This window comes from Athalia rosae, chromosome 3, assembly GCF_917208135.1.
Source record: "Athalia rosae chromosome 3, iyAthRosa1.1, whole genome shotgun sequence".
NCBI lineage: Eukaryota > Metazoa > Arthropoda > Insecta > Hymenoptera > Athaliidae > Athalia > Athalia rosae.
In genome coordinates, this window is record NC_064028.1 from 19,379,133 (window position 1) to 19,403,658 (window position 24,526).

The window sequence follows — 24,526 nt, forward strand, 5'->3', positions numbered from 1 at the left end:
GATATACATACATACATACACACGTAGTTCGAAGGTAACGAGAAACGCAACCTGTACCAACCACCCCGTCGAATGTTTACCGAACCACTCGATTCTTGGGTGGCGCGTTATATTTGATTTCATCTGTTGCATGTGCGCGGCGAACGTTCGGTTCGAACGAAAAATCAAAAATACCAGCGATAAGTATTTGTGTATTTGTGCGCGCGCGCGTGTGCGTGTTTGTATATCGGGTGACGCGAAGTAACGCCGCGGATCGTTGATCATCGTGCATCGATTTCAATTAAATTTAACGGGAATGTTCTCGAGAAAGCGCGAGATGCGGAGTCATCGGCGACGGTGGTAGTTGCTTTTACATACATATATATACATATACCCGTATGTACTCTACGTACAATACGCGTATGTATACGTATATAGGTATATGAAGCGCAACAGATGTGGCGCGCCTACGCAGTGAAAGTCACGATAATTGATTCCATGCCTCTCCGGAGATTTCCTCTCCGCGCTGTCCCAAAGTAGATTTTAGATGCCGTGTGTGTGTGTGTGTGTGATCTATACACACGCACACACCGTCGAACTTTTGTAACATCCACCGATGTGCATAGTTGCAGCTAGCGCCCATTCGTCGAAATTAACCGTAACGCGGAACAGCGATGTCACTCGATTCCACGGCGTACTCCGCTTCTTTTTTTCTTTCGATACATTTCAGAGAGTCGAAAATGACGATCTTTCGAGGAGCACTCGATGCGTGGGTGTTTAAAAAATTGAATACGGATTGAAGACTTTATTTTTTTATTTATTTTTTTTTTTCGCTACCTTCGAAACTGCGCAAACACTTCAGGCGTCGTCGTTTGCATCGCGAAAATTTCGTACCTTTTACACAAGTGTTGGGGAACGAGTATTTGCCATCGAATATCTCGATCTCGTATATCCGATCTACACGGACACACACACACAGGCGCGAAATATGTATCTTGTAGGATCTCCGTGATCTCATCTCTGCGGCGATCCGAACGACCGAACGAACGACCGACCGACCGACCGACCCCTCGAGCGGATCGTTGCGAGCCGGTACTACATCTAGATTCTAGTATAATGCACGATTACAAGTTGCAGGAGTTATCTTGATCGCAGATTAGCTTCAAGTATATATATATATATATATATAAGGTTAGGTTATGTACCACGTACACGAGGATAGACAACAAAGTGAAGCGATCAGCGTCGCGACGCCGCCGTGCAGGCATCACCTCTGCCACGTTTAATTTGTACGCAGATTTTGTATCTTCGTTGTTTTTTTATTTTTGTTTTTTGTTTTTGCTTTCAGTTCGTCAATGAAAAAAACCGCCATCTATGTACGATTGAAAATTAAAGTAAAATAAAGAAGATAATATCCAATAAGGATTTTACGTATCGACGAATTCACGTTTCACCGACCCATCGTGTGAAGAGTTTCCTAGTCGACTTCAAGCCAATTGTAATGACAACGACGTTTAGATCAGACGCCCGGAAAAACGACGACTTGATCAATCTTCACGTATATAGATGTGTTATGTGTGCGCTCTCGTTTGTGATCCGCCGGTTTGAATACCATCAAAAAATGGATTGTGACGTGGAACGAAAGATGCTTTGCGAAGCCCGTTCTACGTTCTACGGTACGTACGTACCTACAGATCTCTAGGTGATGATGAAAACAAAAAAAAAAGGAGGGGAGGGGAGGGGATGGGGGAAAAATGGTATCCTTAGTTTGGTTACGATCGAGGATATGAAAGAGCGCGAAAGACGAGGATAAACACGTCGGCGTGGTAGCCGTCCCTAACGGGTGAGTTATTAAGGATCGGATTACATCGGTCCAGATTTCTCCCTGTCAAGAGCGGGACTTTCGGTCGGATGATTTCGAACGAGTCGTTGACGGCATCCAAAAAACCCCCCCTTCGGCAAGCAGCAGCGGCAACAAGCCATCCGGTAATAGTCAACCCCGGTTAACCTCCTCCTCCTTCTTCTATGTACACTTAACTGCAGCAGGAGCAACGGAACGTTATAGAGTAGCTAACTAAAGTTGAGAAACTAGTCAAAACGAAACTCGAATCATCCCCTTATACGCGGAGCAAAAGTTAGGCTCTGCTTAATCACCGTTATTTTCGTTCCTTGCGGAAAACGAGTTAAGTACGTCGACGACGAGAACCATGAGAATCCTTGTCCTCGACTCTCCGTTTAAAATCGAATTTGTCAAGAGACCGGACATTTACAGGATTTTCGAGGTACGCGAAAAAAAAAAACCCCAAAATCCGCCGCGTTTTCATTATATAGAAAAAAAAGAAAACAAGAAAAAAAAAACAATCCGCACGGAGGTGAGGTAGGAATAAAAATTATCTATCCCCGATCCGGTGGAAGATGCGTTTCTTTTTTTTTTCCCCCCTCGAAAAAGAGACGGGGACCGAAAAGAACCCTGGGCAACGTCAAACATTTATTCGGTGGTTCATTGCGCGGAGGGAAATTTGTCTTTCTTTTTTCCATTTCTTTTTCTTTATCTTCATCTCACTCTTCCCTCGCAGAGAAAGAGGGAGAGAAAGAGAGAGAGAGAGAGAGAGAGGGGGGGGTGAGAGATGAAACGGGAGGAGGAGAGGGCTGGATTTAAGATGTTGTACCGCCAACAGGTGTCACGGCTCATCCCCCTCCCGCTTCTCCGCTTTCCCTCGCGCTCTTTCGCTCTCTTTCTTACGCCCTCCGAACCACCCCCGCCCCCCCTGCCCACCCCCAGAAGCTGCGATAACCCGCGGCGACACCCGATAAAACGGTACTGCCGGTATAAGTGAACCTAGCTCGGGTTAAGGGGGATGGAGAGAAGTGAGAGACTCCGGGAAGAAGCTGAGCGAGCGTGCGGTCTGAGCGTGGGAGGGTTGCGCGAAGAAGAGAAGATGTGCGACCGAGATGAAAAATCCAAGAGCGTGAAGATGAGGAGTATACGCGCTTTCGAAAAATTACTAACGATATGCATCGCCGAAAAATTATCCGTAAGAAAATGTGCGATTTATCGCGCATGTAACGCACGCGGGATGATATTGAAATATGAGCGAAATTTCAACGTCGAAACGCTACCGAAATTTGATAGTATTTTCGTTCTATTCGACTTCCTCAGCTTCGATTGAGCTATTACCACACCGACATCGTTGTCGTCATTGTTGTTATTATTATTTGAGCTCGTGCTGATGAGGATCTTTCCTCCTCCTTCGCATGCATCGAGAAGCATTTTCGTCGGATCTTTCCATCTCGCTCGCTTTCCTTCTTCATTTGTATCATTTGATATTTACTCGTTGCGTCCTTCTTCCCCCTCACTCTCTCTCTTCTATTTTTTTTTCGAAGCTCGAATAAAGACGCGAGCCGCTATTAGAGGTCTCTAATCCATGTCGAATCTCCGAGGCACCCCTGCTGCTGAACGAATATACACAGAATAGGGTCTCGAACTGTCAATAGATCATTTATAACCACGTACTCAAGATTCACTTCGCTCGCTCTGTTTGGTATACCTTCGTCGTAACTTTTCAAAGTATACAGAGCGGACAACGTGAAATTGCGCACCCAGATTTTGTGCGCAAGCGTGAATCAAAACGGCAGTCGAATTTATCATCTGCTAGCGTGTTGTACCAACAGCCTCAGATTTCAGCTGTAGCTGTCAAATTGTCGATCACCAATACAGCTGAGATCGCCGTATTTAAATATGACTGAGGTATGTTGTTTCAGGTGAATAATGCGACACAAAACCAGACACAGATAAGTAGGGTAGCATAGCATCAAATAAAATTGATCAATTGAATGAGAGATTAATTAAATGTCGACAGAAATACACTCATCGAAAAGTTCAGGTTAGGTCCTTGTATTTGACAGCTAAATCTGAAAGCGGAGTGTTGTTGGACATTCTGCGAAACAAATGCCGACGATCGCGCATGTGCAAATGGGGTGCGCAATTTCACGTTGTCCGCTCTGTATACATATGTGCGAGGAGCCAGCCACCCGCTCTGAATGTCTCATGCTCATCCCGATCGTCGGGATCTAGTAGCCCGTTCGCTTACGTTCCCCGTTATACAAACGACGGACTATTAGCGAAGAGAATGCGAAAAACATTCGTCTTTTATTCCCTCGAATTACAAACTTGATCTTCAAAGTTATACTTGTGAAACAACCGGGTTAAAACTGTTGAACTTGATACGCGCGGGTCGAATCGAAATTATTCCGTCACGGTCGATTCAACGGAACTACGTAAATTCGAGTGAACTCGATTTCTGGTGTAACTTGCGTAAACGACGCAGGGGGACGGAGAGAAATTAAAAAGAAAAAAGAATAAAGAAAAAATAAAAAAAACAAAATGAAGGGTAGAACGTGAGGTATGCGGGCAGAAAAAGAGAGGGAGGAAGGGGGGAGGGGGAGGGGGAACAGGGACTACATCGGTACACTCGAATTCCCATACTGAAAAGCCGTCAAAACTAATAAATCTCCGGGGTCCCATTCAGAAACGGGACTAAACAAATAATAAATTTGAAAAGTTTGAACTGCGTTTTGGAGCCGTCGAGCTAAGGGTACGCGCTAGCTGTACCCATACCTATATTAGAAATGGTACGGTGGAGAGAGAGAGAGAGAGAGAGGAAGAGGGAGGGAGAGAGAGCGAGAGAGAGAGAGAGGAAGGGGCCTTTTTCCATTCGACCAAAGAGAACGAACCAACAACGAACAAAGACCCAGTTGTTAGGCCCAATGCACAAAGGATTCCTTTGCAGTCCATAGTACAGCCTGACAGGAATTCAATTTATTTTTACGCACGGCTATAATCACCCTCTTTAAAAACTTGAATTCAACGCTCAATCGAACCCGATATACATCCCGACAATAATAACCGACGCGCAACCGCCACCTACTCCGAACGCTCTTACCACCATACGGACGTTCGAAAAACACACGAATCGTTCGCCGTGTTGACCAAATACCAAAAAAAGAAAACAAAAAAGGAAAACGAGGGGGAGAGGGAAAGAAAAGCGCCACCGGTCCGCGATGACCGATGAGTTTTACGCGCTACGATAATCGGTTACGCGTTTGCCGTACCTGAATGAATACCCGCTGAGAATCGAGTTACGAGAAAAGACGCGATACCGGAAGACGAAGTTCGGAAGAAAGTACAGAGGACACATCGTGAACGTATACTGCGCACATTGTAGGTTCGTACGTACGTACGTACGTACGCGATATCGGAAGTCTTTTCGGTTAACTCGCGTAAGAGAGCCAGATACGGTATAAATGGGTTTGGTTTTAATTAGCAGTAAACAGCCTCCATTAAGCCCTGAAGCAGTAAATCAGCTATACTTACCCACCCCCCTTTTTCCCTTACCCCCCCGCATTATACGCCGTAGCGTAGGAAGAGGCCGACTGCCTTTCTCAAGGAGAGAGAGAGAGAGAGAGAGAGAGAGAAGCCCCGCACCTACCGCGGAGAGAACCAGAGAAGAGAAGAGAAGGAGAGAGGGGTGGATACATTACATTTCAATTTGGATCCATCCCTCTCCCTCTCCTCTCTCCCTCTCTCTCTCTTCTCGCTTTTACCCCCAGACGGAGATACGGAATGGAGAGAGACAGCCATAAAGCACTCAGCTATGGACCACTGCACTCCGAAAATGGGGCGAGGAAGGAGGAGGAGGAGGAGGAGGAAGAAGAAGAGAAGGAAGAAAAGGAGGAGTAGGAGGACTACGACCCACACTACCGTTCCGTGTTGCGAATTTTCTCTGAATATGGGACTAGGACGACGCGCTTATACACCTACACGGGCGGGGGGGGGAGGGGGGGGTGGAAAGCAGCGAGCGGTGGCAGCAACAACGACGACGTCGACGTCGACGGCAACGGCAACGACGACGACGACGACGACGACGACGACGAAATCAATAAACTTCTCCGGCTCGTTTGTCGCCGCGGTATATACGCGGTACTACACACGCAACACACATATATACACAACTACGTACACATATACGTGAAACACACGTGTAACGTACGTATGTATACATGCATCGATAAACTCCGGTATATAGTGTCAGGTTATATTGCATTATATACCCTCTTCACAACCCGCATTAGCACCTCTTCGAGAACGCACGATACGCGGTGAGTAGATAACAATGAGAAGAAAAAAAAAAAGAAGAAAACGCGTAATCAAAATGTAGGCGCGCAAAAGCTTTCGAAAATTTGCCGATAGAAACGAAATCGGAAAAGGGGTTTTTTCGTCGTTCCCCCGATTCCTCGTAACCCCGTATTCTCCGTTTTCTTACAATAATCTCGTGAATAACAACGACGGTTTTGAATAATTAATGCGCATGGGCTATATACACGAGGGACGTACGGACCGTCCGTATCGTACGGGTTTATAAAGTATTTAAATCCACGTAAAATATGAAACGAAGGACTCTCGGAGGTTGGTTGTCGGGGAGGCCTGAACTTTGGCCTCGGTGCGAGCGCGCCGGTGGGTATAGGAGAATCGAGGCTAACCTGACCTTACCCAACCGAACCGTGGCGTACCTACGAGTTTCAACGGAACCGAGGTTAGTATCTACTCTTTTTCCTATCGGAAGAACATCGACGTCGAATCGAGATTGTTGAGGGTTATAAAAACCTGATGCGCGGTACCGAAGCCTCTTCTATATACGGTCGAACGATATCCATCCGTATACCGTATGCACGTGTGTACGTACGTATGGATACAAGTATGCGGATATCACGACGACTTAGGTGCGACCACCAGATGTACGTACAGTCTTCGCATTATCCTCATCTGTACGAGAGTAAACGTGTATTGAAGAAATAGTCGAGTGGTAAGTCTGAGCCAAGCGAAGTGAAGAAGAAGAAGAAGAAGAAGAAGAAGAAGAAAAGAAGAAGAAGAAGTAGTGAGAAGCGGGTGAATACACACCACCGTACGAAAGCACTCCATATCACTTTATTTAAGATTTACCCTCTCGCTTTCCTCCTCTCTTTTCCATCCTCCTCACTTTACCTCTCGCCCCTTTCAACCCTCAACAAGACTTGTCCATTTCACGCGTTCCATTCGATTCCCTTCGTCTCATCTCTCTGCCACTCTGGAAACTCCCCCGCTCACTCCCCCCACTCACCCACCCCCACCCCGACCCCCTCTCGCCCTCTTTTCCCACTCGACGATCCACTCTCGGGAAGCTTATTGTTGGACGAGAGATATCTCGGCGACGATTAACCCCTACGGTGCGACTTTCGCGATGAAAGAAGCGAAAGTTCGATATGAAAGAAACAAAGAGAACCGCCGCTACGCGTATACGCGTATACATGGCGTTCAATCGATACGCGATAACACGACTCGGATCACCCTGCGGTAATCGCGTTACATTATATATATATGTATATGTATACGCCATTACGTCGTGATCATCGTTTTCGACAAAATGTCTACCGTGGATTCGGATGCGGATGGATGTCTGTTTGGCCTTGACCTTTTCCCCGGCAACGGAAATCGTCTCGCGTTCGTTCTAACCAACAGCTGATCGAAAGAATTAGGTTAACGCGGTACAGGTGCAACAGCTGCAACGTGAAAAATAAAAAAGAAAAAAAGAAAACCAGAATTCATTTTCTTCTCTCTATTCAAACAACTCTCGCAGCGACATTTGCTCGGTTATCGGTACCTCGTACTCTTCGAAAAATAGTTGAGATCGAAGGTTCGTCGCCATTCGGTTGTCGCAAATGATGCAAGAATTTCCGTGAATTCTCGGGAGTACGTTATAATCGACGAGACGAAGAGGACGACGACGACGACGACGACGAGGAGGAGGAGAAACGGGACGTGAAACCCGAAGGGGCGAAGATCAAGGATCGGGATGACGCACCTTGGAAGAGCAGGTGGTCCCCGGAGTAGGGATGAGGTGGATACAACGCTAACTCGACCGACCGGTTTCCATGGCGGATCCGAAGAACCCTTCGGTATACTTGCGTAAGTCCAACGGAGAGAGAGAATGTCGAGAATATAAAGAGAAACAAAATGAAAATAAATAAATAGGTAAAAAGAATCGTTACATAGGTATACCGCGACGAAGGCGACACGGAGAGAACGAGGAATCGAACTAACATTCTCCCGGATTCGACAGCGCTCTGAGAAAAACGAAGGAATAGTTTTTTGGAAAAACGTGCTACTTTCAATTTTTAAAACCGCATGTTCGGACATCGAATATCTTCCACCGACGTTTCGCGACGCGCGAGGGTCGAAGAATGATATTTCGAGGTTTGTTTCCCGCTTCTGGCAAAAGCGGAACTTGAGAGAGGCCGACGCGATACTCGGAAGTCTTGTACCGAGCAGAAGTGAGAGAGAGAGAGAGATTGAGCTATAAGGGATCCTCCTCCTCCTCCTCCCGTGTATATCCGAACTCGTAAAGATAAATGCAAAGACCCGGCAGCCAGGCGGACGGACGGACGGACTAGCCGCTATCCCGTTCCCCGCTCTAGTGCGAGTATGTGTATAATCTCCCCCTGCGACAAAGGGTGGGGAACGAGAGTAGGAGGAGAGGAGAGAAAAGTGGAGAGGAGAGAAGGCGAGGGAAAGCCAAGCCCCCCCCCCCCACCTCCCCATCCCCATCCCCCATCCCTCGCTCCCCGTACCGTAACGCGCGCGCGACGCCGCGAGGATCGAAGAGACGTCGGGGCGCCGCGACGCCCGGACGTTGAATTCATTAGGCCACTGATTTACGAGTCTCGTTTATACTCGGTGCAGCTATTATTTCATGGTAATCAAAAAATGATAAAGCCGTGCAAAATTAGAAAAAGAAAAGAAAGAAAAAAAAAAGAAAGAAAAATGACGTTTTATTAAATTAGAAACTGACCTCGGCGACGACCGAGCGAAATGGATGGATGGAAAAAAAGGACGAAAATCCGACGACGAAATATTCTCGAAAAGACATTCTATTCTAGGATTGAAAATTCTCATAGCTTTTCGGAGTATTCCGATTCGACTCGAAGTATAGCTCGTGAACGAATCGAGGAGAAATTAGGTATGCGGTAGTACAACGTGGAAGTGTAGATCGATATAGAAATATGGCGACGTGAAATGATAATTTTGTCTTTAGACCGGCTCATTTCTCACGAAGACGATCGTAGGCTGTAATATCGACCGATACCGAGCCAACGGTCGCGTCGTACGAAATAGAAACTGTAAATGTGTACGTACGTACGTACGTATGCCTACGTATCTAGAAACAAGAAGACTGAGACGAGGAAGAAGAAGAAGAAGAAGAAGAAGAAGGAGAAGAAGTGAGCCGGTCGAATGACTCGCAGGAATCCCCGGGCTAATTATTTATTATTAATCGTTAATTATAATTAATTACGCGGCAGTTTTGTGGCCAACTAATTGACATTGATTTATGGCTTTAATTAAACAAAGTGCCGACCGGAGTCCGGGACTCTCCTCGAAACCCCGGGAGTAGCGGGTGGTGTACGCGCGCGCGGGTGTATTTAGTGCTCGTGTACCGTAGCGGTATATGTATGTATACATATTACGCGCGGTATAATAGTTCGATACGCCGAGCGTAAGGGAGAGAAGCGAGAGCGAGTCCGTGATCTATAAACGAAATTCGCAACTGAGGCGAGTCGCGAATTCAAAAGAGAGAGGGGGGCCGCGGGTCGCGAACTTCGAGGGCCTCCCCCCTATCTTTCATTTTTCGCGAATCACGTAACGTACGTATACGTTACGAGGTCCAATTGTTTCGCGGTCGTCCCGCGTATTAATACGTAACAATGAAATTGTCGAGCGTCGCTAGAATGACCCGAACGAAGTGTAAAACTCACTTTTACAACGGCGAGGAAAGGGAGGCGGAGGGGGAGGGGGAAGGGGGGAAAAAAAAAAAGAGCAGCCCCCACGCTCTCGCGGGGTATTTTTCCCGTCCCGCATAGCGGCGGCTGTGGAGGAATTTAACAAATTCAAACCCTCCTAAAAGTCCTCAACCGACGGTACCGACATCAGCATCAACGCTAAACTCTAAAAACGACTCAACGACTAAAACGATCCTGCGGGCTCTCCTCTTTTTCTCTCCTCTTCTCTCTCGCCCCCCTTCCCGAACAACATTCTTAGACGAAACTCTCGGCGCAACGCGCAACGTGGCGCACGCCGATTACGGGATCAAGAAAACTGGTTCACAATTTTTTTCGTTTTCTTATTCTTTTCTTCTTCTTCTTCTTCTTCTTCTTCTCAACGACGTTGCGCCGTAGACTGCGTATACACGTGCGAGTCTCTACAAATTCGCGAATAACGTCGTCGCGATGCAGTTTTCAAAATTTCTTCCCCCTCGTACGCAGAAGTGTGCGTATTGAAAATTATCGCGACACCGTGTAAATGACGCGTAGCACGTACAAACAAACGCACGTGTACCGAACGTTTTGCGATCGCAACGCGCGTAATATATGAAATATCGTACACCGCACGTACCCTATAGCGTACGCAATAAACGAACGAACGTAGACGCTGCACACTTATCAGCGTTTCTCCCCCTCCCTTCGTCCGAAATAATAAAGGGAGAAAATGGAGAGGGAGAGAGAGAGAGAGAGAGAGAGACCGATTGCGAAAGGAGAAGGACGGAGAGTGTTGGTTCGGGATGCAATATGACATTATTAATTGCTCCACAATGCCACGCGGGGTCTCTTCCTCCCTTATATACGTCACACACGTATACGCGAGGCTACCCATGTAAAGTACAACACCTATATGTATATAGTACGGTGTAGTTATATATACATATATATACGTATATATACGTATGCGATATGCATGTAGACGAGGAACGGGACCCGCGGCTATAGTTTCTCTCGGAGAAGCCAATCGGGTTCTCCGGTTGGCTTCGCCTCAACGGAAATTTCATTAAGTGGATTCTTACGGGGCAACATGTACGGAGAGGAGAGGAGAGGAGAGGAGTGGAGAGAAGTAGTACGACGGAAAGAGGGAAGTAAACGGGAGGGGGGAGGAGGGAGGGAGAAGGTGGTTTCCAGATTAACAATATGATGTGATACGCGTATGTACACAACCACCAGCAGCGGCAGCAGCTACTACCAGATATTAGGAGGAGAGGCTGCATATTAAACGTTGGTCGATGCATCACGTGTGCACCCTGTTCCAATAATACACCTGTATTACTTCCTGCGCGACAACGTACTACGTACGGATCAACGATTAGATACGGAAGAAAAAGGAAAGTGGAGAAACGAGCGGCTAAAAATTAAGCGAATCGAATGTCGTCGATGAGGATAAAGGGTAAAATATAAATGGCGAAGGTATGACGAGGTATACTTTGAGTTACGTTGAGTTGAGTTTAGGTACGCGACGATCGTTGCGTCGAGAAGCTGAAAACCTGAAGGAGGAAACCTTCGGGGTAAGAGGAGGACGACGACGACCGGATGAACTGGCTGCCTGGATGCGGTGAACGAGAAATAGGATGGTACATAGATATGTATACGTAGATAAAAAGATACATAGGTATTATATATATATATATATATATACGTGCGACGAAAGAAGTCGTAAATGGACACGTGCTATACCGGTATTTCCAGATTTCGAAATAAGGGCAACTCTTCATCCAATTAAATCGCCTCCACGCAACGAAACCAACGAGTCGAGCCCGACCTACTGCTTGCAGTACACCATCGCCTCGTTCGCTCTCCGTCGACTTTCGTTACCTAACCCTATACTCCGTAACCTTCGTCGCCGCCTCGGTATCGAGGAGTGAATTCGATTCGGCGACGAAAAAAAGGTACCTCCGTTGCGACCGACGAGTGGGAAAACCGTTTCGAGAAAATAGAGAACGGAATCGAAGCGAGGAACGATGAGTACTACGAACTTTGCAACACACGTCGCGCACGACGCGCGAGTTTGTTTTGGAAGGCTCACCGGTTATATTCTCGGTCAATTAGCAACATTGTGAAGATAATGGCTGGTATATATAGCTGCTGCGGGTGGTTTGCCGTTGGTCAAAGGTTTACTTTGGGCAAAGAGCGAAGAGCGAAGAGCGAAGAATAAGAAGAAGAACAAGAAGAGCAAGAAGTTCGCGCAGTCAGGCAACGGTACGAGGCGGAAGGGTATATCCAAAAGAAGGATCGAGGATCGAGGACAGGTTTTTTTAACGATAGAAACGAGCTGCGAGAAGAGAAGAAGGAGGCGAAATGAAAGAAGGAAGGACAACGCGAGAATAAAACAAAGCAGATGAAGAAGAAGCAGAAGAAGAAGAAGAAGAATAAGAAGGTGCAAAACTTTAAGGCTCGGCAGAACAATTCTTGGTTCGTGTTCGTTTAGAGCCGTAGATAATCGGTGGAGTCGACGCCGCGTGCGCAGTTATTTTTATTCTGTTTAACCAGGCGCACGCTGTTTGATGAACAACGTGTCTTGTAATACGGAAAGAGAGAGAGAGAGAGAGAGAGAGAGAGAGAGAGCCGCCGCCGCCGCCGCCGTCTCCTCCTCCTCCTCGCCGTGAGAAAAATCTCTCTTAAGTATGATAAATAACGTCATTGAGTAATTAAGTTTTTACGCTGCTAATTATTATCGAAGAAATGAAAGAAAGAAAGAAAGAAAGAAAGAAAGGGAGAAAAAAAAAGGAAATCATCCCGCGGGCACTCGACGACTAAACAGTGGGTAATCGGGATTGTAAAGTTGGTTAATTCTCTAGCGAAGTTGTACCTACGGAGGTATAATAACGAACATTCGCATCGGTTGTTGGTGAACAGCCAACCGAATTGCTACGGGGACGCGGAGGCGGGGAGATATAGACGGGGAGGTAGCGCGGCGGCAGAAGCAGAAGCAGCGAGAACGTTTATAATATTAACGCTAATGGACTAGAACCTCGTACTTCGTAGGACCCTACCGAGCTACCTTGTATCTTATACACCCCGCACCACACGCCGTTTCGAACTATATACGATGATAACATTCATGCATCTATGCAGGCTAATGCATCGTGAGGAGTTAGTGCAGCCCGTTGGCTGGTAAGAAGTACGCGCGCTGCAGATAATAACGGCGAACTTGCTACCTAAATAATAACACTATTCCCGACATGTGAAGCTTTCGAGTGGATTCGCAGTGAAAAAAAAAAATAAATAAATAAACGAACAAACTGCACGCACTCGTGCGACGAATAAAACCGAACGCGCGAGAGATCCGAAACAAGGGACGTGTATAAAAATTCATTTATTAGATTTGAAAGAAATTAGATAAGAATTTTCGGATATATCCGAGCTGGAAAAGAAGTATATAAATATATATATATATATATACATTTTCGAATCCTCCCCTGTGTAAATACGAGTAATATATGGCCGAGTAATCGCACAATGATCAGGTCTAGAGCAAACAAGCTGCTGCCAAAAAGAGTTACCATAGAATTGATTCGAAACCCGCATAATATTAGGGAGGGCCGTTCATCTTGCCTCGTGAGGGAATCGCTACAGGTATACAACCGTGTAAACCTGCCATCTCGAGTAGAGAAAAAAAAAAAATCAAAATAGAAGAAGAAAAAAGAAAACGCGAAGAAAGAAGATACGATAGTATATTATCAGTTCTAAGAGCGAGATTGTACAGTTGAAATTGAACAGTTGAGCATCTCAATTAATAAAATATTCTCAACTTTATTCTCATCTAATCACGATATCCAATCGACGGTTCGCATCAACTACCTGATGCAATTTGGGCAGAAGAAACGCGATCTCTTAGTCGCGTACAATGCAATAATAGCGATACTGAGGGTGGGGGGGATGGAGAAAAGTGGGGAAAAATAAGTAAAAAATTAAATTAAACAAAAAAAACACGAGATTATACTCAGAGGTGTAATTTGAACTTGGCTGAAACGCTCTTCTTTCTTCTTTCTTTATTTTTATTTATTCTTATTTTTTCTTTTCTTTTATTCTTTCTTTACGTTTCGTTTGTTCCTTGTAAAAAAGTTACATCGTCGGTAGAAAAATATGAAAGAAAGAGAAAAAAAAAAAAACTTTCAAGCGATCGTCGTAGGTTCATACGCCGAGGCACATTTCTGTGTAAGATGGGGCTTTGTAGCTACAAATCGTGTGCATAAATGTACCGTAGGTACGTTAAAACTATCTGATTCGACGGTGAGAGTCGCGAGAATGAAAACGGTGAAAAATTTGAAGAGTAAAAACGAACAAAAGAACTGAAACTAAAATTAAAAAGAAAAATAGCGATGCGATAAGGCGAACCGCGAGGCAAGAAGTACGTGCATGCGTATGAGGTGGGTCTCTCAGGTGTCGGTGTTAGTGAATACGTGATGAAAAATAGCGCATCTGGCAGTTCCTTGTGCATCCGCAGGTGTTGGGGGGAGGGGTACGCGACGAAGGTTGATAAGTTACGATACGTTTACGCATAGGTTATGCATTGCGTAAAATATATATATATATCTATATATGTAAATATATATGGAGAGATATACATATACACGTGTGTGCGTGCGTATTTCATAGGGTAGGTATATCCGTACGAACCTACCGACTTATACGTTATTACCTCTATATACAAAGGCGGCGGTATTAAAGTTGCAGTTGAAAACAAAGCGGTACTTAACTTTTAATTAATATTATATAGCTAATTAGCCGGCCGGGTGGATACTGGGTTTTGTATATTAATTTAATTTTCAATCTCACGGGGTAATTCTTGGCACAATGTTAGTTTTAATCAACCCTCTCTCCACGCCTCGTTCCCCTTTTTCTCTTCCAGATTCCAGCTTCTCTCCTCTCCCTCCCTCCCTCCCTCCCTCCCTTCATCTCCCTCTCTCTTTTTCTCTCTTACATGCGTGAGAGGAAGAGATAATGAAGAGAAAAATGGAGAGAAAGAGAGAAAGGGAGACACGGAGGGTGGGAGGTCAGGTAGGTCTACATAGGCTATAATAAAAAGTAGCAATAAAAACCGCCCCTTAGGGTCACCACCACCACCGCCGCCGCCGCCGCCGCCACCCCCGCTGGCGCGGTGTGTGCCGTTCACTCCGACTACTTGCGGCCCCTTATTCGTCGTACCCCGTCCCGTTTCACCAACGTTTCACGGTACAGCCCCCCTCCCCCCTCCCCCCCCCCCCCCATCCCGCCATCCCCCATCTCATTTCACGTTTACATTCACATCCACATCCACATCCACCCACCTGCCTGCCTGCAGGATTAACTTTAATCAAATATTTACATTTTAATTCGGCACTATACCCCAGCTTGCGATATTGCCTTTATTATACTCGCTCTGCTCCGTTTAATTACCAACTGCCAGCTATTTGGGACCACGGAAATATATTTGAATACATGGACGACGTGTGGAGTTGTGTGCGTCCCCGCGGTCTGTATCTCCTCTGCGTACGTACGTACGTACGTACGTACGTGGCAGGACTCAAATTTCAAAGTTAAAGATTAAACGAGGATATCGATATTACGGAAGAAAAATGGTAAATTTAATCGCGCGTCGTTGGAACGGTCGTAAATTTGTTTGGCTAGTCACATGGTCCTTGACCAACGAATTTTATCCACGGAATTACGGATGGTATTACGGCGAGAAGGAAAAAACGAAATGAGAAGAACAAGCGGGGAGGAGGAGAAAAAAACAAAAAAAAAAAGAAAAAAAAAACTTGAAGCTTACACAGCAGGTTTTAAGCCCACTAAACTCTACTCCCGAGGTGAGGATTGTGTACCTAACACTCGGGTACGGGTGTTTGTCGTGAAGGCGTAAAAACCGGTTGTGTCGTTTAGGGGAAAATGGCGCGAAAATCGATGTTTTCGTTGGTGTTCGAAAGATCGTAAAGCAATAAATTGTTGCGGGGGAATAGAAGAGGTTTAACACGGAAGAAACTGCCTAGGAAAGACACGCGGGGACCACGACGACGACGACGACGACGACGATCGAGCCTCTCAACCCTGTTCAGCACCTTCTTCGGTTTTGTTTCTCGTCTCTTTTCTCACATTTTTTTTTCTCCAACACCCAAAGACGGAGAGACTTTGAAGTCGTGAAATCACAGCGGGACTCGTTCCGTTCCTCGTCCTCTCTTTCACGAGTAAATAGAAAAGATAGGCTCGAAATGCCTCCGCGACACCTACGGTCTTTGTATACCTGAGAGAATTACTCGTTTCCCCCCCCCCCCCCCCTCCCCCACCTGGACATTTTTAAAAATTGTCAGATTCGAAACGGGTGAACACTGCCGACTGACGTTGAACGTTGGAATTTTTCACGATATCGATACCCATGAATATAGGAATCGTCAAAATAATCGGCTGCCAAAATGACTTCGACTGGAAACGAGCAATCGAGTGTAATTTGAATTCTTGATTTTGTCGACGCGAGTGATTTGTTTTATTTTTTTTTTTTTTCGATTGTTCCTTTCGACGAGATCAACGACGTTGCGAGGATCATTTGCATAGAAACAACAACCTCCTCGAGAGGTCGAGGAGCGAGTGTCGGGTGTAGGGGAGACCGGGGCAAGTTGGAGGCTGGGGCAAGATGACGAATTGATTGTTTCTAGAATATTTTGACAGATAGCGCCGGGTAAGTTATCAAAAAGTGTTGAACACTCTTCTACGCAATAATATTTGCGATGTAGCTAGCGTGGCAAGGTCATCCGGCTTTTTTACGGAGGCATTGTGGTTTCGGACGTGTTCAAAGTAACATCTGAAGCTTAAGAAAATAGTTGTATACAACTACAGGTAAGCAAGATCGGACTTGTGAATTAATACTTTATTTCTATACGCATATAGATCCTAGAGATCATAGAATCTCCGAATTTTCACCAATGTACTTTTTGTGGGGTTCTTTTTTCGCAAATAGTGGCAAATGGGGCAAGATGGTGGGGGCAAGTTGACGGATCGTCCTTATCGAGATCTTTGCATTTTGTTTAGTTAATTGATATTTAGGCTACATACGATTGTGCAGCTCATTGAATAATTCGATAAATAAATAAATGAATAAATTTATTCACGATTCAATGTTGGCATGTTCTAATGTCGAAGGAGCAGCTCAGTTCGTTTGCGACCAGTGTTAATTATCAGTATATGTATATCTAAGCTAAACTATGCGTATTTGTATTTTCATATCTTTTATGGATTTAAATAAACTGAAGTATATTTTGACGAAAAAAGTATTTTTTTAGGCCCATTAAACCAAAATCTAATATTCGTCAACTTGCCCCGATAGGTTCGCCATCTTGCCCCGTGGTCGGGGCAAGTTGACGAATTTGCAGAATTTCGGAAAAATGGAAATTACGTAGTTTGTGAATGACCGAATTCAATGTCAATTTTTTTTTTAATAGCCAACATCTCATACTTTCGAAAAATACCAAAAGATTTTGAAATTCGCTTACAATCGATTAAAAAACCACACTTGAAGCTTAACGTCTCCAACTTGCCCCGGTCTCCCCTACGTGAAGAGAGCGTGAATACGTTCAATTATCATAACGGTAACAAGAGAGAAAAAAAAAAAGAAAAGGAAAGAGAAGAAAAACGATTCCTCGGGAATAGAAAAACAATCAGAGTATGACAAACAAACGAATGAGCGAACGAATAATAAATAATATTTAAGGGAAACCGGACTCGTGGCGCAGAACTAGACGTGAAAAAATCCGCCTTGAATTTCGCAAAGTACGGAATGACGGTTGAATGAGAATGTCTCTCTTTTGGGTAATGTATACGAGTGTACATAGCGTACCTGTGTATATAACGAACGTCGAGCTACAAAACCACGTGCGCGACGCGGCGCTTGCGTCAATTGGCTCAAATCGTCTCAACGACGACGACGACGACGTCGACATCAACCACCTACGTGATTCTGGTTATTTTACTTTTTTACAAAACAGAATTATTCTCCAACTTTTATTGGATATCTATTTATAAAAATTTTCTCCCCGCTGCATCCGTGATTTTTCTTTTATTTATTTATTTTTTTCCTTTCTTCCTCGTCTCTACCGGACGAGTAACCGATTTTTCCTCTTATTCTATCTAATTTATACTCGAAAAAATGAAGTAAAATAAAATTGTGGTTTTTAGCTTCCGCTTTAAATTATCAGAGTCTTTAGCCGACGCGACCAACTTTAAATACCCGCGTTGCTACGAAAAGCGCCAACGCACATCGAGTATATCTTTTCACGATACAACCGGTGAAATATTTTCGTCTTATAACTCAACAACGTGACCCCCTCGTGCTATCGGTCCACACTTTATTCACTCCAAAAATGGAGAAAGAAAAAAAAAAAACAAAAGGAAGGAGTCATTTTTCGAAGGAATAAAAGACTGAAAAAAAAAATGAAAGCTAAACATCTAGCGACAGGGATTTCTTTTTATATGTGAGACAAGATGGGAAAAAAAAAAAATAAAGAAAATTTATTCACCAGACTCACCTCAATTGACGACGACATATATGTGTAAGAAATCCAAAATAAAATCTTCTCGAAATTCTATTTTATACACAGAGATGTCGATGACGTGTAGAGGATAAAGAGGACTTTAATTCTTTATTTTCTTTTATCGTAGATGGTACCGGAATATTACTAATTAATTCACTTTCACAAGGTTTTTTTTTCTTTTTTTCTTTCTTTCTTTTCTTTCAATTTATCGTTATATCCTACCAATTATCACTCGTCGAATAAATTATTAGCATTACTATTGATACGATTATTATTATTATTGTTATTACTATAATTATTACTATTATTACTATTATTACTATGTACCGTCGGGCCCGATCATTATATGGGGTATTTCATTGGTTCGTTTGTGTCACGAGGTTGATAATCATTACGATTCGATGATCGAGAAGAGAAACTTTTCAATGCAAGATTATGCACATAATTATCATTGACATTATCAACTCGTTCTTTCGATGAAAATATCGTGGGGTTTGTTTGTTTTTTCATTTATTTATTTATTTTATTTTGTTTATATTCCGACCACGTAAGATAAAAAAAAAAAGAGAACACTGGTTTTTCTTTTCTTCTTCTTGTTTTTTTTTTTCTACCTCTTCCGTCGTACAACGTAGCACGCAACGTGTAGTAAAAGTGTAAGATAACAGAAATTGGAAAATAAAAATTAACAAAAGATAAATCAGATCTCCACAGATAATTCACGTCAGACCACAGTTATTGTTGACAACGACACCGAGCGAATCCGCGTTGGTATGTTTACGTCCTAGTCTCGTCATTTTTTTTTTTCTTTTCTGTTTTTTTCGTTATTCCCTCCTCGCCCTTTTTCCTTGGGCTCTTTCTATTTTCACCCACCGCGCTGTATATTTCTCTCTCTCTCTCTCTCTCTCCCGCTCTCTCTCTTTCTCGCTCTCTCTCTCTCTCTCTCTTCTATTCTAATCCCCCCATGCAGCACCGTCCGTTAATCGATTACTCCTCTATCATCACACACAACTAGCCGAACTGGGGGGCAGTGATTAGTTACGTAGTGGTGCGTAATAATATCGCAGGTTGTTGCCGAGCCAATAGGTGGTGATAATGAATTTTTCGTTATGAGGAAGATACACATCGATAAAAAATACTCGCTCGATTTATTATAATTCCTGGATAGTTCAACGGAGCGATCGTAGGAACGCGTTAACAACCCTCGTCGATTATTTATTTAGTTTGTCGGAGGGCAAACGGTCGTAACAATTGAAAGATAACGATCGAATGCGACATACTCCCGATCGGATCGTAATCACACCGTAATTCGTAACGTTTTAATCTCTCATTATGAAACACAATTCACTTTTTTTTTTTACCATCATTCGTGCGTCTGTTGGTTCTTCGTGATCATTCATTCGTGATCAAACTGGACACATCGCTGGTAAACAAACGCAGCGATCGACGATCAATCATCGGTGTATCGTCGTTATTTGTTTCTCCGGTCATGTGCGAATAACTACGAATGCGACGATAACGTCTCGTGCGAAACGTCGATATCGCGCGACAACCACTCGAAACAGGTCGAATACATTCCACGGCACAACATGGGTGTTGACGAAACGTAATTTTTTCACGTTGGATGGAAAAATAAAGTTCTTATTGCATGGAAACGAAAATGAAACGCGACTTGCCGCGCCCAAGGACCTTTCGCTGCAACGGTTAGCGAGCGAATGTGGCCACGGAGGGATTCGGTGTTCCCCCACCACCGTTCGCGACTACTCCGAACTCGACGCCGCTCGTCGTCGTTCGGTTCGGTTCCTGCTCTACCGCGGTAGACGTGGCGGGGGAATCCAACGCGTCGCGACGCCGCCGCCGCCGCCGCCGCCGCCGCCGCTGCCGCTGCCAGCCCGCCGTTCGTTCGCTCGGGGAAAAGCGCACGACGTACGTACACGGAGGGGTGATACGGCATGGGCGCGGAGAGGGGAGCGCGCGGCGAGCGAAGAGAGGGGGAGGGGGGAGGGAGGAAGAAGCGGAGCTCCGCGGAGAGGGGTAAATAGTGCGATAGGGGCGTGCGCGCCGTTTCCCCCCTCGCTGTGCCCCCCCCCCCCCACCCCCCGTTGCCAACCCTATGAAACTCTGCCCGACGTCCCCGCCGCCCTGACGACCAAAGTGAAACATTTCGCGGATTTCGCGGGGTATGAGGCGAACGGAGGGAGAGAAACGGGGAAACGAAACGGGTAGGAGGACGAGGGGAGGAAAAAGCTCGAGGGGGTTTCGGAGGGAGAAGACAACGGTATTCCGTTAATTGAACGACCGGTGGCGGGATCGCGTAGATGGGGATGAAAAGAGAGGGGATTCGCGAGGGGAGGGACGCGGGCGGGGGGGGGGGATAGAAAGAGAGGAGGGATTACTTCGAGTAATTACTTATTTTTATTACGCTCCGTGTGTCTTACTTATCACCGGAGAGTTCCTCTATACTCCTGCAGGTATATCCTTTATCCGGGGCACTCCCCCGTCCCCCGTCCCCCGTCCCCCGTCCCCCGTCCCCCTCCCCATCCCGTTCACCCATCCCGTACTTTTTATCGTGTTTTCTTTCTACTCAAGGTTCATCTGCCGCGCGGAGATTCAACTCCCGGCTCTACGTATAATATCTGTAATGATACGTGCTTATTCTCTCGTCACTTTGTATTTTTTACTTTTTTTTTTATTTCTCCTACGGTTTTTCCCACACCTCCGTCAGGTGCATACGGAAGAAAAAACGATGGGAGACGGACGGTATCCGAAAATAATGATTTTCCATCTATCCCCGCGTATATACATATGTATATGTATATTCACGGTGTGCTTGCACGATAGTTATACATGTATATAGATTTTCTTCGCGTGGTTGCATCAACTTATATAATGTCTACGCGAACGTGGTACCTACGTACGTACCTACCTACCCACATAGATGAAATACATATAATATACGTATAGGTGGGCAACCCGACAACTCGTGCACAGTGATGATCGTTATCGCGACTCCGACACGAGATTAATGCGAGGCGTGGCGTAAGCAAACTAACAAAGTATATATAGGTATCCTATTATCTATACTCTGCTCCAGAGTACATTTATGTACATATTATAAATACCTCATACATGCGCGCGGTAACCTCTCCATACGTATATGTATAAGTATATCTTTCTTTCTATTATTTATTTTTTTTTTTTCATATCATTATTTCTATCAATTTATTTTTTTGTTCCCCCCCCGTTTAAACAAACCCATTAACAAATATGGTTTCTCGAGGCAATTCGTGATCGTCGATTGCCGAGAGGAAAGAGAGAGAGAGAGAAAAAAAAAAAAAAATTTTCTAAATAAATTTCAACCCGCGGGGTGCCTTGAATATTCATCTCTCGCCTATCTTACACGGATCTAGGCTAATTATTTTGACGTCACGCTAGGATCTAATCCTATTATTGGATTACGGTGAAAACAATTCCGGACGGGGACGTCTGGTAAATGTCAAGAAAATTCTGTGGAGAAACTTATGGCAAAATAGGTACGCGGATAGATGCGGTGTATATGTATATATGTACGTTATACGGGATCCCTTAAGGTCGGTCGGTTCCTTTCAAACATCTTCGAGAATTATCCTAAGCCTTGTCTGAAAACCTCGGGACGACCGAGTATCCTCCCGCGATCCGCCTAGTTTTCCATTGTTTTCCAGACGAAGATAGGTGTGTTCCCTTTGTTTTTAACCATCGCCGCGCTACCCATTTCTTTTCTCCCCGATATATCTATCCGCACAATGTAAAAATTTTGCGGTATACCGTACACCGCGAAGTGCAGGACGGAGAGCTTTTTCAGCTAATAAATGCGATCCGTTCGTTCCTCCGTTCACTGCGAAAACTTTTATCCTCGCGATTGTTATGATGAAACGGAGGAACGGGAAAAATTTTCAAATTATCATCGTCACGCGGTGCACCGAGAAACCGGAAAGACTCGCGAAAAATCCGGATTTCCCAAAATCATGCTCCGTTCGGAAAATCGTGATTCTGATGTCGTGTGTTGTTCATTGGCAAAAAAAAAAAATTAAAGTTACACCCTCATATTTCTTACCGTAGGTCTTCGATGTGATTGTTGCTTGGTTGAAAAAAAATGAGTCGGAAATATTTTCCAGAAGTGGGAAAGGGAATCGAACGGCAAAGATGAAGAGGAAGACGGAGAGGCGGTTACGTCGGACGAGGAGGGAAGGTAATTCCAGATGACCTGGGGTAAATGGTTCGTAATTGAGGAGATAGTAGTCGGTCGAGTTTTCGGCGGAAATAGAATGTACATGGGCTGTATCGTACATAGGTATACACACGTATAGGTATACATATACACACACACTGCAGAGGAGAAGAAGGTGCGGGGTAGGTATAGTGGGAGGGTTTCGGCGGAGACAGACGGACGAGGGATACTCGGTTTGGCACTTGTTTGCCTCTCAGTTTCAAATTAGGAACGCTCTTCATTCGTCTGACGTGTGCTCCGCCCCGCAGGAGCTCCCGCGGTAGCCGACAACCTCAAGATCGTCCTCTGCAAGACCACCACCACCACCACCACCACCACCACCACCATCACCACCACCACCATTGCCACCGCCGCGCACACCCTTACCACTCGTAGGGATATAACCCGTCTTATGATTCTCCGTCGAACGTTGACGAAAATAAAATAAAAAACGAAAAACCCAGGTGAAGTTGAAACATTAACTCGTACCGGGAAAAAATATGTTTTTGATGTTTTTTTTGCCCGTGAAAAAAAGACAGAGAGTACGAATTGAAAAATTACACCGTCGAGTACCTATAATAAAAATTCGTGTTGACGATTGAAAATATTCTATCCCAGGGAAAACTGATTTTGAAAAATTTGGTCGCACGTAATAAAATATAGTTGGTAATGTAACGTGAGTTTAGAAAATTTTCTTCGTAAAACCCGCCGGAAACTAGCCCGCGAGAGAGGGAGGAAAAAGAGAGAGAGAGAGAGAAAGAGAACCAATCTCATAGAAGTCTTTTCAGTCTCGTACGAACATGCCGCTACAAAAACGAATCATTTTTGTCACAAGTTTGTCTATATATACATCACCCCTTTTGATCCGACTCGAAATCCCACCCCCCCGCCCCTTCCCCTCCCTCAGTTTTCAACATTTTCTGACCTCCACCCACCCACGCGACTTCTCCCGGGTGCAAACATACTATACGCGGCTAATTATATTTACTCTTACAGTTTTATTATTTACAGCCCCTCCCCCTCCCCCTTCCCCCTTCTCCCCTCTTCTTCTTCCTCTCCACCTCTCCTCCACCGCTAAGGGGTAATTTTCCCTTGCAGTATAGAACGCACCCCTTTGTATTATTCAAGATACTATACGTGTATGTATAATGTATATATGTATACGTATGTATGTAATAGTTATATATACATAAGTACATAAATATGAAGATATATATCAACCGGCTGGTTATACATAGGAACTTTGTATCAAGGGATTGTTTCCTCCCTCTCCCGTGAGTTATTTGTTTCATTTTTTTTTTTTTTTTTCATCTTTTTTCGAGCCCTTTCATGCCTACACGAGTAAAAAGGTGGTTAAAAAATTACCCTTTCACCCCCATTGTAGAGCGGTTGGTGGATGACAACGTGGAATTGTAGAGATGGAAGACGAGAAGAAGAAAAAAAAAAAAAAAGAAAAAAGGAATTTCTTTTAAATTGTATGTACATACATCGGGTGCTGGTAGAGGAGATCGGGAGATGGGGAGGGAGGGAGGGAGGAAGGAAGGAAGGGAGGGAGTGCGGGATTAAAAAATGAACGATATGTGACGAGGTATTATTAAAACGGATTTTCTTACTTGTACAAAGAGAGAATATAATTTCGCGTTATTGAGGAAACCTGAGCGAGTATGTGGACCGGGGTATAGGTATATACATACCTACCTATGCACACCATACGTTGGCTATACCTAATTGGCTCTTTTGATAGCAAACTTTTCACGACGTGGGTGCTTTTCAATTTTTCAATATTTTCTAGAACGTTGATCCGCGCAGAGGCATGTATGTACTACACACAGCTATACGCACGTACCTACGTACGTACATAGTTATACGTATACACGTGTATACAACGGCA

At 44.7% G+C, this 24,526-nt stretch overlaps 1 protein-coding gene across 5 annotated transcripts in view; it reads right to left on the reverse strand.

Annotated features, from left to right (window-relative positions):
• LOC105689920 (LIM/homeobox protein Lhx9) overlaps positions 1–24,526 on the reverse strand; it is a 153,729-nt gene that overhangs the window by 47,298 nt on the left and 81,905 nt on the right. For 2 of the 5 annotated variants that reach the window (XM_012407304.3, XM_048653259.1), the window contains exon 1: positions 19,751–20,140. The exons of 1 other annotated variant lie outside the window; for it this stretch is intronic. The gene's annotated coding sequence lies outside the window, so the exon portion shown is untranslated. Of the gene's footprint in view, positions 1–18,386; positions 20,141–24,526 lie in introns of those variants that run through there. 2 more of the 5 variants (XM_012407303.3, XM_020854512.2) reach the window with 1 other exon arrangement.